Source organism: Cupressus sempervirens, chromosome 11, assembly GCF_028749045.1.
Source record: "Cupressus sempervirens isolate cs-2001-9-10 chromosome 11, ASM2874904v1, whole genome shotgun sequence".
Taxonomy (NCBI): Eukaryota; Viridiplantae; Streptophyta; class Pinopsida; order Cupressales; family Cupressaceae; genus Cupressus; species Cupressus sempervirens.
Genome location: NC_143128.1, coordinates 734,384,837 through 734,403,322, shown reverse-complemented (window position 1 = coordinate 734,403,322; position 18,486 = coordinate 734,384,837). Strand labels below are relative to the sequence as shown.

At 33.7% G+C, this 18,486-nt stretch overlaps 1 pseudogene; it reads left to right on the top strand.

The window, feature by feature from the left end:
- Positions 1–17,765, top strand: part of LOC149531723 (uncharacterized) — a 28,127-nt pseudogene extending 10,362 nt beyond the window's left edge.
- Positions 17,766–18,486: the final 721 nt, after the last annotated feature.

The following is an 18,486-nucleotide window of genomic DNA, read 5'->3' as shown; positions in this document are numbered from 1 at the left end:
CCTTTTGATTTGAAGTTGTCCTTACATGACTGAAGGATCATATCTAAAGGGGGAGCAGAAGACTTACTCTTCTTCCTTTTAACTGCAATCCAACCATCCTTAAACTTCGCTACCTTAATAACCCAATCCTCAGAAGATAAAGACCCAAGGAATCTAGGGGATAGAGAAGCCACATCAAACTCCCTGAGAGAAATAGACTCCCTAGGAGGCTCATCTGAAGCTGCAGAAAAGACCAAAGCATCCTCCTCAACCACCAACGTGGAAAGAACACAATCCATAGCCACAACATTCGCAGGAGCATCCAGGGAATTCACCAAAGCATTTCTTATGCTATAGTTATTATAGACATTTTTGAAGCTTTCTTGGAGACTTGGAGATATCTTGCATGTTTATGATAATTTTGAATCTTTCATTCATTGGATGTACTTGTGAAGACCAAGACCAATGTTCATATGAGAGCCACCACTTCAAACCTTTAAAGATCTTTGTACATTGATGATAGGAAGCTATGAGTAAATTTTTGAGATCTTGCTTTTTCATGGTGTTATTTTGAAGGATTTTGAGTGTAAGGATTCATAGAAGTGTGTTTGCTATTTGTCCATATTTTTCACACACATTTTTGGCACCTACAATGGTGCAACCCACCTTTACATGCCAGTTTTGGATATTTTTGGAGCTAACCCCTTGTGCAAATTTTCTTGGAGAAGAAAACCTTATATAAATATTTGATCATATCTCCCAAACAACTTGGTGTTTTGGTCTATTTTTTTTTTTTGTAGGTTGGCAACATATTAGAGAAGCTTTAGTTAAAATTTTAGAGTTTTATTAGGTAATTTGTATTTTTAATAATCTTTTCTTTACTTTTCATGAAAACTCTTTTTGGATACAAATTCAAAAAAAATTCAAAAAAGTCTACATTTTTGAAAAGCTATCTAAATTATAAATAGGGTTTCTTTCTTTGTGTTTTGAGTTTAGAGATCATATGAGGGCTCAAACACTCAATATACAAAAAATGGTCTATTTTGACAAAATGGGTCCCTAGGGCACAAATGAAAATATTTTTATAAAATTCTAACATTTTTGTAAATCTCTCTATTTTTTAATATGGGCCTCTTTTCTTCATTTAGGTTTTTGGATTTGAATTCATGTCATATAGGTCCAATCTTGTTGACTAGGTTAAAAAAATAAAATAAAAAAATGGGCATGTAATGATTAGCTTGCATTTATTTTTCACATAGTTCAATGCATGATATGAGTTGTCATTTGGATTATTTTCTGGTTATTTTTTCTCGTAACAATTTATTTTCAAATCTAACCCTAGGGTTTGCATAAGTTGAATATACATTGCATATCTTGTTTGCTTGTTGGAGAGTTTGTGGTTTGTGCATGAAAAGCTCAATAAAAATAAAAATAAGGTAAAATCTACTAAGTGCATTGCTTGGATTATCAGGTATTTTGTTTAAAGCTCTATTAACATTTGGTTTCCTTTCATTAAAATGAACCTCTCACATTTCTTACTTGGGTGATTTCTTTCTTTCATAGATCACATTTCAATTTCTACTCTAAAGGAAAGAAATAACATAGACATTTTCTTGGAATCCCTGATTATTGTTCTATGTGCTTCATTGTTATTTATAAATTTGAAATTGATCTTATTTGGTTAAAAAGAACAATCAAAACTGAGTTCTCCAAATCCAACTTTCTAGTTTACTATCTAGTTGTCAGCTTGCTTATTATGAACATATTTCATAGTTAGAATTCATCATTTGGAGAGTTCAATTCATTAATAAAACTCTAGGGTAACCTTTTTTTTGTCATTCTTGAGTTGATTTGACCATTCTGTACCTAATCTTGAGCATCTAAACTTGTTGACACTTTGGTTCCTTGCATCATAGCTATCTTTCAATTAGTAAATCTTGTCTTATCTTGTTGCCGACATCAAAACTTGCTAAGTTAGAGATTTCCCTAGTGAAGAAGTTTTTCTTTGGGATTCTTTGATCTCATCCTTGGATTGTGGGTATTCACTTGTCTAAACATATCAATTTGTCTCATATTATTAAATTTTTATTACAGAACATTACAACTCTTGGATAATTTCGCATTTGTAAGACCAATAGTGGCATATTGTGTGAACCAATCATGAGACCTCTATTGGCTGATTGAGTTAATGAGAGTGAGAGACAATTACATTATTACACATTATTAACTTGCCAAGAGATTACTTTACTACCCTAGAGTGATACCAACATTTCTTGGAGTCTTCGTATTTACTAGTGTTTTCCCTCTCATGCCGGTTATGAATAGGTTTCAAGTGAGTCATGGTAAATAACCTCAAGTTAAGTTTGATCAATTACCCTTAGTTCCAACTCAACAAAAATGTAAAGGAAAAGAACCTGTCTTTGATCAATCACCTAAGGGAGAAACAAAAATTGAGTTTACTCCTTCTAGTCATCTTAGTGAATTGTACATATCAAGGGCCTCTTCACTTTTTGAGCAAGACATGGTATTCACTAGAAACAAAGATGAAAACATGGATGACATGATGAATGATAGATTATTGAGGCAACATGGAGTTGAACCTTTGGGACCTTGCAAAACTTGTGAGGATACCTATGGAACTACCTCAACAAATGATTTTGATAGAGATTTACATGGAGGAAATAATCACTACTCTCCATTTATTACTCCTCCTAGATTGTCACCTAAATATTTTCACCTAATGGATGATAACATAAAATAAGATTAATTGGAAAAGATAGCATACTTGGAGAAACAAGAGAAACAAGTAGCACAACAGATCAATGAAAGTTTGGTTTAATCTCAAGAATTTGTCAAAAAAACTCCAAGAACCTCTAATGGTCAGTTTAGTAAAGTTAGTAAGATTTATATGGAAGCACAAGCTAAAGAAATATGGCTAAAGACATGGCTCAAAAAATGGTTAATGATATTCTTGCTCAGAGGGATAATATTTCTCCATCTCCTAGATCTCCTAGAGGTGATGAATAGAGATTTCTATGTCTTTTGCAAGAAAAATAAGCTTACATGGATGCATTCATACAATGTGAGGTAGAAAAGAAAGCTTATGAAATAGCCCATTAGAAACTTAGTGATCTACTTTTGCTTGGTAGTGGTAGTGGTTCTCCACCTCCTTCTCCTCCTCCAAGAGTTACTAGGCATATGCCACCTTCACAATCTCCTAAGGGAAATAGGAGACAACCATCTCCTCCTCCTAGATATCAATAAAGGAAAATTTCTCCTCCAAGCAATTTATAACAGTATCCTCAATTTACTACATATGGTTTTGGTGTGGATTATGATTTATTAGAGCAAGACCCAAAATTTCACAAGTACATGAATTGATATATTTAGATTAATAAGGATAAATAATTCATGGATTTAATCAATAAATGTGTTCAAGTACCTTATAATTTTGATGTTAATAAGAATATCAAGAGACAAGATCCTTTATTTCAAGAACAAACTAAGAAAAATATGAAGATGTTAATGGATAAACTTACACCTAAGATTCCATTTTCTCTACAGAGTGAGTGCCCTCTACCTTTTGAGAGGAGTATTCTAGAGGTTGAATTCACTAAGAATATAGAATTTTGACATTATGATAAGTATGATGGGAATGGAGACCCTAGTGATCATGTGAGATGATTTAATGTTTTAAGCTTGGACTTTTCACATCAAGATGCTTATCTTATGAGATTGTTCCCTATGAGTTTAAAGGGCCAAGCTATGGAATGGTTCACTAAGATTACTCCCCCACTTAAGAATTTTGAGGAACTTGTTCAAATTTTTTTCCAACACTTCTCTTCCAATGTTCAAAAACTAGTTTCTATGTTGGATTTATGCAACCTCAAACAAGATCAAGGAGAACCTTTTGTTACCTTTTTACAAAGATGGAGAAAGTTATGTTCTTTTTACTCTAGAGGAATTCTAGAAAAATAGAAATTGATATACTTGTGAGTAATTTGGTTCCTAAATTGAGAAATAAAATTGGTAAATGGGTGTTTAAGCATTTTCATAATATGGTAGAAACAACTTTTTGTATTGAGGATGTTTTGAAGAATCAAGGAATTATCAAGCATAATAGCAACAAGAGTAACCACAATAATGGAAATAAGAATATGAGTAATTCTTATAAAGGAAATCAACATGTGGTTAATGATGGTGTAGTTGACACTTCCAAGTCCAGTGGTCAAGCTATTTTTAGATTATCAAATGGCATCCATGCTGTGAAACTTCAGGCACCTTCTCAACAGAATGATAGAGGCAATTCTAGCTCCAATAATAAAAACTCTCAAGAGAGAAGAAATTTTACAAATATTAGTAGACCTTATGAGGATGTTTTGAAAGGGTTGGTTGATAGCAAGATTTTAACTTTGATTGAGAATTGGAAATCACCACTTGTAAAGGGTCCATGTTGGGATGATAATGCCTATTATAAATAGCATCAAAGCAAAACTGGTCATACTATAGAAAATTGTCAAAGGTTAAAACATGATATTTAGAATTTGATTGATAATGGAAAGTCAACAATTGATGGTATTATTCATGCTACTAATAATGATCATCAAGTTATAAAGATCCATTGCCTAAGTATGAAAAGGGTGAATCATCTAAGAATGGGAAAGCTCAAGTGAATTATACTTATTCCAATCAAAATTATGGATATTCTAATGCAAATAATGTTATCAACATGGTTTCAATTAAGGAAAATGATAAGGATTTGAATCATCTACATAATCTTGCCTTATATATTGAGGTCATGATTCACATAACTCTTGTTAGACGTGTGCTGATAGATGGGGGTGTCGGGTTGAATATTTTTCCTTTCAACATACTTGAAAAGTTGGGATATTTAGAGCAAGATATTGATACTAGACAGAAGGTTACTATAAGAGCTTATGATGGAAATGCAAGACATTCTAATGGATTGGTTGTTTTACCTATTCAAATTGAGTCGCTTGAGAGTGATATTTTGTTTCATGTGGTTGATACTAGTACCCTTTCTTATAAAATTTTATTGGGTAGACCTTGGATACATGAAATGAAAGCTGTTCCTTCCACATATCATCAATGTGTTACATTTCCACATAATGGGATCGAGATGTCTATTTTAGGAGTTAATACTTTGGCTATTAATAATATTTCAGTAGAATCACATATACCTTTGGATAGAGTTTTAGATGAGAAAGTTGAAGAACTCGTAGTATATGTGACAAAATCCAAGACACTTAACAATGAAATAGAGGGATGTGAGGTTGTTTCTTCAAAATTTTCAAATGAGATACACACCAATTTCAAACTTTGTAAAAATGAAATCAAATATCATGACACAAGAAAGGGAGAATATAGGATGGATTATATTGGTACTCTTCCATTTTCACCTCATTCATATGAGTTATCATCACATGAGATGAAATCCTCTTCTTTTACTAAGATTGAGTGTGATACTTTGGTTGAACCTTTACTTCCTATGGAAGAAGAGGAAGAATAAATTGTTGTTAGAAATTGGATTTAAATAATGATGGACCCATCTTTGATGTTTATGATGATGACGATGAGGAAGTGTATATACTTGATCAACATGATATATGTGATAATTTGATCCCTTTTACTAATCTTCTTTGGGGAGATAGACATGGTTTGGTTAATGAAGCTTCTACCTCAAAAATTAAAAATGATTCAGATATAGAAAACATTAATGAAAGAACATATCCAAATAAGTATGAACTGGATTTATTTTTAGAGCCTTCTACAGTTGATTTGGGTATTGATATGATTCATGCTTATGATGCTCAATGTAGTACAATTAATGAGATTTTGAACTCACACATTCCTCAAGAGTTAGATTCTCTAGTTATTGGACAACTTTATGATTCAAGAGAAATTGAGAGGAACTTGATAGCCTCTAATTCTTTAGTTTCCAATGAGGATGTTATTCATATTTACAATCTTGAGTCTTTAGAGGTTGAGATTCCATCATTGAGGGTTACTCTTAACATATTAGTGACAAATGAAGACTACAATGTTATGAGATTACAAGAACTTTAGTTACTTGATGAGAAGAGAAAAGCTTCATTTGATCACATGAGATTTTATCATAAAAGATCGTCTAAGACTTATAATAAGAAAGTTTTCCCTAGAGAATTTTTAGTGTGAGATCTTGTTTTGTGTGAGATCCTAAGAATCACAAAAATAGAGCTCAAAGAGGAAGATTTTAGCCTAATTGGTTAGGTCCTTTTATTATTACAACTACTTTTGGATTGGGTTCAAATTTTTTTTCTACACTTGAGGGAGATCATCTCCCTGATTCTATCAATGTGCTTCATTTTCTATCCCTGATGTCCATTCTTGCTCAGGGCATCTATACATATTTATGGGTCTTTATTTTTTTTTAAAGTGATATTTTCCAAAAAAAAAAATATAAAAGAAAAAAAGAAAAGAAAACGGTATTTTTCAATATCAACAATAGCATTCCTTAAATATCTTAAACACCAAAACAATGTTCCTCAACACTACCTTGGGAGTCTTGTCTTGTGATCCTTGACTACTTGTGAGATCTTGAACTTTTCCTCAGAACTTATTGTTGATTATCACACTTTAGTTTATAATTAACGTTGAGCTATACTTTGATCTCTCTTTGTATGCTAACTATTCATTTCTATATATATGTTTATTGCACTATATCTGCATGTTTTTATTCCCTCCCTAATCATTTTTGCACTAGGGGCATGTGGTTTATTTTTTTATAAGTGATTTGATTAGTATTGATTTTCAATAAGTGTCTTTGTGGTTCTCTTTGGATGTATATTGAGAGAACCATGGACCATGAGACAAATTTTTTATTGATTTCTTGCTTGTGTGATTTCAATCTCAAGACTTGCAATGTTTTTCAACACTACCAGATCGCATTCATATCATCATAGTTGCCTTGGTAACAAGTGATTATTGTGGGAGGATTTTGATTACATTCATATCTTTAGATTAATTTGGTGATTAGTGATGATTGTGTGATCTTTTCGATAGAGTTACATTCATATCTTCATGGTTCCAACTAGTGAAGGTTTTGTAGCTCGGCTGAATGATTACAACTAGGATCTTAATCATGGCTAAAATGAGTAAGTACATAAAATAGATAGAAGCATCATATGGACCTGAACATGCATCTTATCCCCTTGTCTTTTTGGAGGTTTTGATTTGTTTGTTTACCTTTTGGAGGTCTCCTTCATCTTTTCTTTACTATCAATTGTGATCATGACTGTACTTTTTTTAGTACGTGTCTCTTGTTCATGATCTCAATCAAAATTTTCTATCTTGCATAGTTGATGGTTTTTGAGGCATTTTCCCATCTTCTTCTTTCCATATTCTTGTCTTTCATTCACCCTCCTTCTTTCTTCTGATTTGGGGCATGCTTTTCATGCTTGGTGATTTAACCTTGGTTTCTTGATCTATATCTTGCTTATCTTTCATCATGAACCTTTTTTCTGATTTGATCATATCTATCTTGTTCTTGCTTAGCCTCTCTATCATATCAATTTCAATCCCAAGGGAGTAGGAACAATCTATTGATCTTCATTGTTTGCCAACCTGATTTGAAATCTATCAATCTTTTCTGCCTAGCTTGGGGCAGATGATTATTGTACTTGGGGAAAGTTAATGTGTGATTTGTCATTTTTTGGGTGTTGATATTTTTCTTTTTCCTTTATATATATTTCATGAATTTTATATTTGCTGAAAAATCCTTGGGCGAACCTATAATTATAAGAATTGTAGCGTTATTTTGTGTTTCAGGCACTGTAAGACCCTTGATGGAATGTTGAGGGAACAAGAGTTGGATGCTTAATCTTTATATTTTTGACATAGATCAATCTTTATACACACTTTATCTTATGGTTCTTTGATGCAATGTGCTTGTCATGTATGTGGACACACATTAGTCAAAGATGGGCAAATGTAAGTACACAAAAATGGTCACCTTGACGATGTGCCCTAGTTTCATAATTTATCTCAAGCTTGAATCATCATTTCCTTTTATCAAATTAAATTATTTGAATTATTCAATTTATTTGAATTATTTAATTAAACATTATTATTTTATATCAATTTTCTCGATGAAATTAGAATTCATTTATTTGATTATCTTAAATAAATGGTTTGATCATCTTGATTTTTGTATTATTTAATTAAAGGAATTTTCTCCCTTTTAATTAAATAAAACTCCCCCTCACTTAATATTATATGCAACAATTATTATTTTAAAATAAAAATTAAATAGCTATCACACACTTTATTCTATAAGAAAAGGATTATTTTACATTTAAATTAAATAAAAAAACCCCTCATCTTATAATTTTTATGGAGTGTTACACTCCACATCTCTTAATTAAATGTTAATTGCACGTTCTTTTATGTGGGTCATACCCTTTCATTTAATTTTCATTTTCCCTCCAACTTGGGAATGTCTCTTTGGATTGATATATAAAGGAGTCCTCCTTCTTCATTTTGATAGGATGATTTCTTTTGCTACGATCATGATGATTTCTTATGCCATAGTTATTATAGACATTTTTAAAGCTTTATTGGTGAGCTGGAGATATCTTGCATGTTTATGATAATTCTGAATCTTTTGTTCACTGGATGTACTTGTGAAGACCAAGACTGACCTTCATATGAGAGCCACCACTTCAAACTTTTGAAGGTATTTGCACATTGATGATAGGAAGCTATGAGTCAATTCTTGATATCTTGATTTTTCATGGTATTATTTTGAAGGATTTCAAGTATAAGGATTCATAGAAATGTGTTTTCTATTTGTCCACATTTTTCAGACACAGTAGTAGGGGTTCCATCCTCAATGATGATTATCTCTATCCATTGTGCCTTTTCTTGAGCCATTTTCACTACTATTTCTACTAATTTTTTAACATCATTGTAGATGACTTCTATGTTGTTCAATTCAACTCTATCATCTTATTGGCATTATGTTGTATTTATCATTAGTGACAACACTTATTCAATTCTATATGGTTACTGAGCTCATCACTTAGTCTCCAGTGTTTATTGAGCAATCCAGTGATAACCAAGTTTTACAGTTCACATTGAGTATTCCTAAAGCTATCGAGTGAATATAGATAGTGTGTAGTCTAGTAGTGTTCACTAAGTAGATAGTGGTCACCGAGCTTCATAGTGTCTACCAAGTCATTAGTTTGTGTGATGAGAAGCCAGTGTCTACCAAGTGATGGAATGAGCAGTGTTTACCGAGTGCAAGCAAGGTAAATAAAGTATTCAATATCTACCAAGTAACACTATATCTACTAAGTCTCCAATGGTTATCGAGTTCAAAGCTATGTTGTGTGATTAGTATGGACAACACCTCTACTTCTATTGAGTGTATGATGATGCCAAGTAATGCAATAGACATCGAGTATCAGAAGTTCACCAAGTCAGCTTATAGAACTTGAGTTTCTACTATTTGGTCGACTCAGTAATATTTTGTTCACTTGTGTTTTAGCCAACCTTGTAATTGTAAATATTGGAATGATATATATATATATAATGTATTGTATCATTCGCAATGTATGCATGAACGAAGGAATATATGGAAGTATGGACATGTAATGCTTTGAGAAGAGTAAATGCGAATCAGTAGCAGAGTAGAGTATTCAACAAGGTCTACAAGGAGCAATAAAGTTATACCAATCACAAGAGGTGATCTATACTTCAAGGATCTAATCAAAAATCAAGTTGTATGTTAGATCCACTATTTCATCCTAATAGGTGAACCAATTTTCTAAATCCTTTAACAAGGTAGACTTAACAATCTTTCTTTAAATCTCTTAACATAGTGCATACTTCATTGTATGTTTGTTAAACCTCTAACAAGGTGGATCTAGTAGTCCAAATTGCTCTTAATAGGGCAGATGATCAGAAGTGGTCAATGTAAGCCTTAACAGGCCAACTTTATACTGTAGTAGTGAAGTTTTGTGGGTATCATCCCCACCAGTTTTACTTTCTATTTAGAAGGTTTTTGGGTCACCAAATATTGTGTTCATGTGTCATAAAAGTTTATCTTTCTTATGCATGCAATATATTAGATGAATGAATGGTGAATGGATTAAGTGCTGAATTAATTTAAAGTTTTTTAAGTTACTAATTCACCCCTCCCCTCTCAGTAACTTAGCTAGTCTTAATTATTTCCAACAATTAGTATTAGAGCTTTGTGGTTCTCATGATAAAGTTTGATAACTTGAGCAAAGATCAAGGACATTGGAGATATTCATACTTGACAAAGCTATTGAAAATGAAAAGATAGATCTTGAGATGACCATAGATCAACTCAAGGAAGCAAAAGAACATCTTTTCCAATCCCTAAAAAGAAGGAAGGAACTTGCAAAATAGATGAATGAACACTAGTATGTTGAAGAAAAGATTGAAGACTTTTTCCCTTCAAGCAGTTCAGATGAAGCAAATGAGGCAATCAAAGAACTCCTAGAAAAGAATGGCTCTCTGCAAGAAGAGGTAAGAAAATTGAAAAGAGAACAAGAAATTATGTCAATAAGATTGTGTGAAATCTTGGAACAAAGGAATAAGGAAAATGAACAATTGGAGACAAGAAATAATGAAACTCAAAGTCAATCCCTTCAGCAAGAAAGTCTTATCAATCAACTTTCTGATGAAAATGAGGAAATCATGAGTCTGAGATTTGAAAATGAAAGTCTAAGGAATGATTTAATCACTGAAAGACAAATCAATGAAAGATTGAAGGCTAATCTAATTTCTAAAAAAAAACTCAATGAAAGGATGATGAAATCTAAAGTAGATATGGATCAATTGAATCAGCAAGGCGAGCACAATATTTATAGGCAAAAAGGTAAAGTAGGACTTGGATACAAAGAAGAAGGTGAATCTTCCAAACAAGGTGCTCAAAGGAATCAAAGACCTACTTGCAATCCCTATGGTAAGTTAGGTCATACATCAAAAAAATGTTGGAGCAATGGAAAGGAAAAATTCAATGGAAAATGCTACAATTGCAGTCAACATGGTCATAAAGCCAATGAATGCAAGGAGAAACCAAAATTTGAAGGTAAATGTAACAAATGCAAGAAACAAGGTCACAAGGAAACTAAATGCAGATCCAAACCATTCGATCTAGCTGAACAAATTATGAAGGCAATATTTGGTTGGGACCACAATACTTGGTGTAGATGTCATTATTATGCAGAATATGGACACATTGGGATAAATTGTGTAAGGCATCACTTGAGAAAGAAGGATTAAATAGTAAGATGTTATACATGCACTAAACTTGGTCATATAGGTAAGAATTGCATGAATATAAGTAGAGTTGAAGATGAAAAGAAAGCTAAAGCTGATAATATTAGGAAACAAATGAGACAATAGTGGATTCCCAAATCTACCAAGCAAGTCAGTTCAAATGATGGCCATGTCACTTAAGAAGTGGGTGACTCCACCATTTCCAATTAGATTCTTAAAGGAGGAACTTGAACTATATCTTCAAGTCATATCTCCAGTAGTTCCAAATGAAAGAAAGTAGAAGATCCAAATCAATATTTTAGATACAAAGGGATCACATGAAATTAGCATTCATTAAGCAAGGTTGGTCACAGACTCAACCGAGCTAGGTTGGGAGTAATAAAAGTTTTGTTTGATCATTGAGTCACAAGCTTCTACCAAGCATAGTGAGTGGATGACAGTTTTTCACACACTACGTCATTATGGTACCAAGCATTAATAGAGAAATTTTATCAAAGAGTGTAGACTTTGACTTCATTTTTCACTATGACTTCAAAATACAAAGAGCAAAGCGATTTCCTAGTGCATCCAAGCAATCTTGAGCAAATTTATAGCAAAGAATTTTTTAAAGAATTTCTCTCATTTACTGAGAAACCATGGCATCTAGGAGTAGCAGCAATAGCAAAACAAAAATAGGTTATGCAATGTTAGTAAAAGGTGTGAAATGGAAAGCGCCAAATTTCAAGTTAGTACCAATAGTTGTGGATTCACTGGACCCTAATAGACCTCAATCAAAAATTCCTCCAAAGGTACTTCTCATTAACAATATTTGCACTCATTTTAAGTGTTCTATTCAAGAAATTGGAACCCTAGAGATGGATAGTGCCCTAGGAGAAATGTGTGTTGATGGTTCGTTGAAACCTGAGCATAAGTATTTAGAAGTCAAAGGATTAACCTATATCCTGCATATGCCAAGTAGCTTTCAAATTAAGTGGATTAGGTATATTCTTAGTCATGTGCACAATGGTCAGCTGTGGTTAGAATAGCTAGTGTTGATCACAAAGAAAATGATTCATAAGATCACGAGTCTCCCTATGCTGAGTAAGGCCAAAACCACCATAACCCTTGAGAAGAGCTTTAGAAGAAAACCCTAGCTAAGTGGGATGGTAAAGGTCTAAAGATTAGCATAGTTTCTAAAATGGAATTAAGGTTTGACATTCACGTCATTGTATACAAGATTTATAGCTCCATTCATTTAAATAGTGTACTGTGTGAGGCAATTGATCTGGCATATAAGGTTGTGAAGAAGAATTTGGATTTTGATCTGTCAAAGTTATTATTGAAGTAGCTGAATAAAAACATGGATAGCATCAGAACATCAAAGAACAACCCCTGTAAATTTGGTTCTTTGTTAACTTGTCTTTTCTTTTATGTTCAAAAGTTTTTTCGATCAAAAGGTTTAGTCATATGGAGGAAAGACACTCCAATTTTGTATCAGATTAATGAATTTATTGCATAAATGAGTGAAAATTTTGATAGCATTATGGACAATTATTTTGAAGTTTTTAAGGAGAAGATGAATAGCAGGTTCAAGATTCCTCCTAAACTTGTTGAGGACTATATAGATGATGTATGTTTTATGGTTGATTGTGATAGAGTGTATATTTAGGCAGTCAAGCCTAGAGTTGCATGGGTGAAACCTCTCCCATATGAGGTTAACATTGATGAAACAAAAGATATCATTGAAGCCCTAGTAAATGAACTAGTAGATCCAAAGCTACCTATTTTTGGAACTTATGAAGAGGCCAAAGCTAGAATTGAGCTTGAAATCAAGCTACCCTAGGCTATAAGCAAAGGCAAGAGGAAGGTACCCAAGTTGAAAAATGAAAGTACCCCTCTCATTCTTACCAAGGGAAAAGGAGAGGATGAAGAAGAATCTAAAGAAGAAGAGCAGGAATCTAAGAAGGAGGAAGGGCTAGTTAAAAAGAAGGGCAGGGTAATTATTTCCAAGCCACCCAAGGCCTCCATAGCTATATTTACAAGGAGATCAAAGAAGAAAAGTGTGAGAAAAGTTGTGTTCAACAAGGCCCCACTTACCTTCCAAGAAAGGTTGAAATAGATGGAAGAAGGTGCAGGCATCACAAACTTCAAGGCACTAAAATTTGAAACAAGAATAGATGCTGAGAAGATGTAAATTGAGGAGTTGGTACTCAATAAAATGGGAAAATAGAAATATTCCCCTGATAAGATTTCTCCTCAAATCTCAAATGAATTGTTGGTAAGATTGAAGCCAAGGTGGGAATTAGTTGTGCAGACAACTAAAGACATATATGAGCAATCACTGAAGCAATTGCTACCAAGTCTTTCAAATGTAGAAGTTAAAGCAACAATGAAAGAAAATGAAGGTAAAATGATGATTAGATTCCACACATGTCTAATTTTAATCAAAGACATTGAGCATGTGGTTAGGGATGCAACAAACATGTGGAAGAACATCTATCATTTGCACAAGCCAAGTGAAGATCCAGTAGAGATTAAGGATGATGATGATGATAGTGACAATGAAGAAGAAGACAACATTCCATGTGTCACCATTGATGCTAAGGAATGTCAAGAGTTGATAAAGGATGATGAAGAAGAGAAAGAGGAAGAAGATAATGAGGAAGACAAGGAAGGAGATGAATAAAATGATCTAGTAAGAATAGTAGCACATGTTATAGCCTCCCTTCCTCATTCTCCACCAAAGACTACTACATCATCTAGGTTGGAGACAACTTCAACAAATGTGATAGCAACTACAACAAACACATCGTCTATTCGGTCACTATTTGCTCCCTCTCAGCTCTAGGTATCAATAATGGGAGTGTCTACTACTTCATCTATCAAGCTACAACCCTCTTCATTAGCTCCCAAGTCATCTACATCAATAATATGTGAAGCATCCAGTTCTACAATTATGACTACTATAGCTTTGTTAGGACCAATTTTTGTTCCAGTAAGTTCTTCTATTGTAAGTACTCTAGTTTTTGCTCCACCTATTGTTACTTCAAATTTGGATAGTCTATCATTTTTGGATTTAGTTAGAACTTCTCTTAGTTTTCCTTCAGTTGGTACTATTCAAGTTTTCACTACAAGTCCAACTATCTCTACAATTATTTCTATTTCTAAGCCCAAGGTAGTAAGGTTAGAAGTAGAACCAAGGAAACCCCTAAAACTTCTACTTACTAGTAAGAAAATTGATAAAGATATTGATTTGGACAAGGAAATTGTAATTCCTAAGCTAGATCTGGATACTGCTATAGTTGATGAAATGAGAATGGTCAATCAACTTTTGGAATAGAAGGCAAGGTAGAAACAACTCAGAGAGGAAAGAGATAAAGAGTTTAGAATAATTGAGAATGCTAAGAATATAATAACAAAGGCTATAGGTGTTGATGTGGATTCACCTCAACACATTTTGTTACAATTGGAAGAAGCAATCAATAAGTTCAATGAGGATACATCTGGCCAAGAAAAGTTAATTGAGAAGGCAGAGAATTTTTTTGATAATAAGGTGCTTGAGCACATTGCTTAGCACATTGCCATAAACTAGGTAGAGCTATCTTCAATTTTGAGCAATCTAGAACATTCTTTCACCGATGTGACATCACTTTTTGCTAAGTTATGTGATGTTACTAAGTTTACTAAGGAAATAAAAGAGAAACTCAACAAGATTGATGTAGATATGAAGGCTAGTGCTCAAAGGCTACAGCTTGACCCTAGCTCAAGCTTAGCACATCAGTACATCAGATTAAGGTAATATTTTTGTCAGATATGGAGGTAGAATTGCTAAGAGAAGAAGCAAAGATCAGGTCCACATTGATAGATATACAAAACATGATCCTTCTAGTTATGGACACAATGCAAAGACATATTGCATATTCAAAATCATTAGTCTAGGATAACCATTTTTCTATTGCAGATCATATGATTGAACTTTTAGCAGAAGTTCAAGTGGCACTCCACCTGCAAAATTTTGTAAGACAACTAGGATAAGACATTAGCTCTTATTCTCAAGGTACATTCCAAATTTCACTCAGATTTTGGTGTCTCTATTTGAATATATTGTATAACTCTTTGGCATTATTGTCAAAAAGGGGGAGTAAGAGATGATAAGAGACATGTGGAGAAAATAGACTGATATATGTACAGAATAAAAAGGAAGAGAGACTATGTATATGCTATGTCTTATGTATGGGGGAGATATGTGAAAATGTATATATAGTAGCATTACAAAGATCAATTTTGAAAAATAAAAACAAATTAGTATGTCAGTGTACATAAGTCTTGGATTATAAGTGTTTTTGTCACTAATTCCAAAGAGGGAGATTTTTGGCATTATGTTGTATTTGTCATTAGTGACAACACTTATTCAATTTTGTATGGTTATTGAGCTCATCACTTACTCTCCAGTGTGTACCAATCAATCCAGTGATAACCAAGTTTCACAGTTCACATCGAGCATTCCTGAAGCTACCGAGTGAATATAGATAGTGTGCAGTCTAGTGGTGTTCATCGAGCAGATAGTGGTCATCAAGCTTCATAGTGTCTACTAATTCATCAATCTGTGTGATGAGAAGCTAGTATCTACCAAGTGATGGAATGAGTAGTGTTTACCAAGTGCAAGCAAGGAAAACAAAGTATTCAATTAACAGTAACAGATTTCCACAATCCATTTGTAAAGTACTAAGTTTTTTGGATTTGATTGTGTTTGTTTATTTCATCAACGTTTCGGATCACACTACATGATCCATCATCAGGATAAGAAAGTGCAGGGTAGTAAGATATGCAGACTGGACCTTTCTCAAGAATTATAAGAAGAGAAGGGGGAAGCTCGTAAAACCATGCAATACCAAAAAATAGAAAAAATAGCAAAAAGGTACACCCACCAAAAAGTATAAGAAAGAAGAAAAAATAAAAGAAAAAGGTTTAAAAGAAAGAAACTAAACAGAAAAAATAGCTACATATATATAGAAACAATAATTAAAATATATCCTGCCTATATATATATATATATATGTATGTATGTATAATAGCTATTAATATATTGGCTATTATATAATAAAATAGCTATATGAGTAATGTATAGCTATGTAACCACTTACAATAGCTAATGGATCATAATATAGCTATATATAAGAAAAAATACGATATACTATAAATGAAATATATAAATAAATAAGATATATGTATATCTAGGATATATATGCCTATATATATATATATATATATATATAAAGGGCTGAAAAAAACAACAATCTATATGTACACCATTTTTATGAATATAGGAAAATAAAAATGACCAAAACTAAATAGAGAAATGAATAAAAATAAATAAGGAGGAGGAAAATGCCATGCATGTAGGGATAAAGGAGAAAATTCTTACCTGCTTAGTAGACTAGATAACAAGGAAAGAACAGAAGAATCGGTAGGAGGACGCACAAAAAAGAAAGGAGAAAACCACGTGAAAAAATAAACAATACTAGAGATAAAAGGACACTAAAATAAAAGAAACCACGGTGCCTAAGCACAAAACCCACTCACAAGAAAGAAGCAAGAAGTGTGGCCAGGAGAGAGAGAGAGAAGAGAGAGAGAGAGAGAGAGAGAGAGAGAGAGAGAGAGAGAGAGAGAGAGAGAGAGAGAGAGAGAGAGAGAGAGAGAGAGAGAGAGAGAGAGAACACTGCCCACCATGGAAGAAGAAACAAGCACCAAGAAGGAAAGAGGAGAAGAGAGGGGGGAAAAGGAGAAGAGGAAACCGCCAAACAAAAGAACTAGAAGAGCAAGAAAGAAGGGAAACCGAGAAAGCATCAAGGGTGGTGGAGTTTGTTGAGCGTGCTCGAATGGAGGTTGTCAAGGGTATCAAGAAAGGGGCGCCACGAATGGTTAATGGACCACCCATCATCCCGATTGAGGTTAATGGGATGATAGCTAATGGCAATAGCCTCTTTTAACTTCCTTTTGAAATGATTGTCCTCTTTTGATAGGATTTTGGTATTCTCCAAACAAATATGATGCTTGGTGGAAGTTGAGTGCTCAGCTAGGGCGGATTTTTGTATCCTCTCATGCTTGATGTCAACACTGTGTTCTCGGATCCTCGTGATGACGGAGTGACCAGTTTCACTAATGTAGGGCATGCCACATGAGCACTCAATCTTGTAGACCCCTGAGTCTAGAAGAGATTTTTTTGAATCCTTGAGTGGGGGGATACAATTTCTTAACTTGGAAAGGGGTTTGAAGGCTACCTGGATGCCCTTTCTGGTCAAGATTTTGCCAATTTTTTGGGAGATGCCCTCAACAAAAGGAAGAGAAGCGAGAAGGGGAGGTGGGTTAGAGGAGATCTTATGACTGTTGCCAGAAAGATAAGAGGACTTGGCTTGGGTGAGGGCCTTGGAGATTTGCTTATGAGAGTACCCGTTGAACTTAAAAACTTGGCGCAGATGATCAAGCTCTTGGGGTAAGTTATCAGCATCACAAATTCTATAAGCTCTAAGGGAAAGAGTCTTGAGGATACCAACTTTCTGGGATGGGTGGTGGTGGGAAGAAGAATGGAGGTATAGATCGGTGTGGGTGGCTTTACGGTACACTCGACGACCAAAGGTACCATCAGGTATTCAATATCTACCAAGTAACACTATATCTATCGAGTCTCCAATGGTTACTGAGTTTGAAGCTACGTTGTGTGATTAGTATGGACTATGCCTCTACTTCTACCAAGTGCATGATGATGCCAAGTAATGCAGTGGATTACAAGTATCAGAAGTTCACCAAGTCAACTTACAAAAATCGAGTTTTTACTATTTGGTTGACTTAGTAATATTTTGTTCACTTGTGTTTTAGCTGACCTTGTAACTTTAAATATTGGAATAGTATATATATGTAATGCATTGTATCATTTGCAATGTATGCATGAATGAAGGAATATATGGAAGTATGGACATGTAATGCTTTGAGAAGAGTAAATGAAAATTCGTAGAAGATTAGCATATTCAACAAGGTCTATAAGGAGCAGTAAAGTTATATCAATCACAAGAGGTGATCTATACTTCAAGGATCTAATCATAAATCAAGTTGTAAATCACATCCACTATTTCATCCTAATAGGTGACTGAGTTTTCTAAATCCTTTAACAAGGTAGACTTAACAGTTTTTCTTTAAATCTCTTAATAGAGTGCATACTTC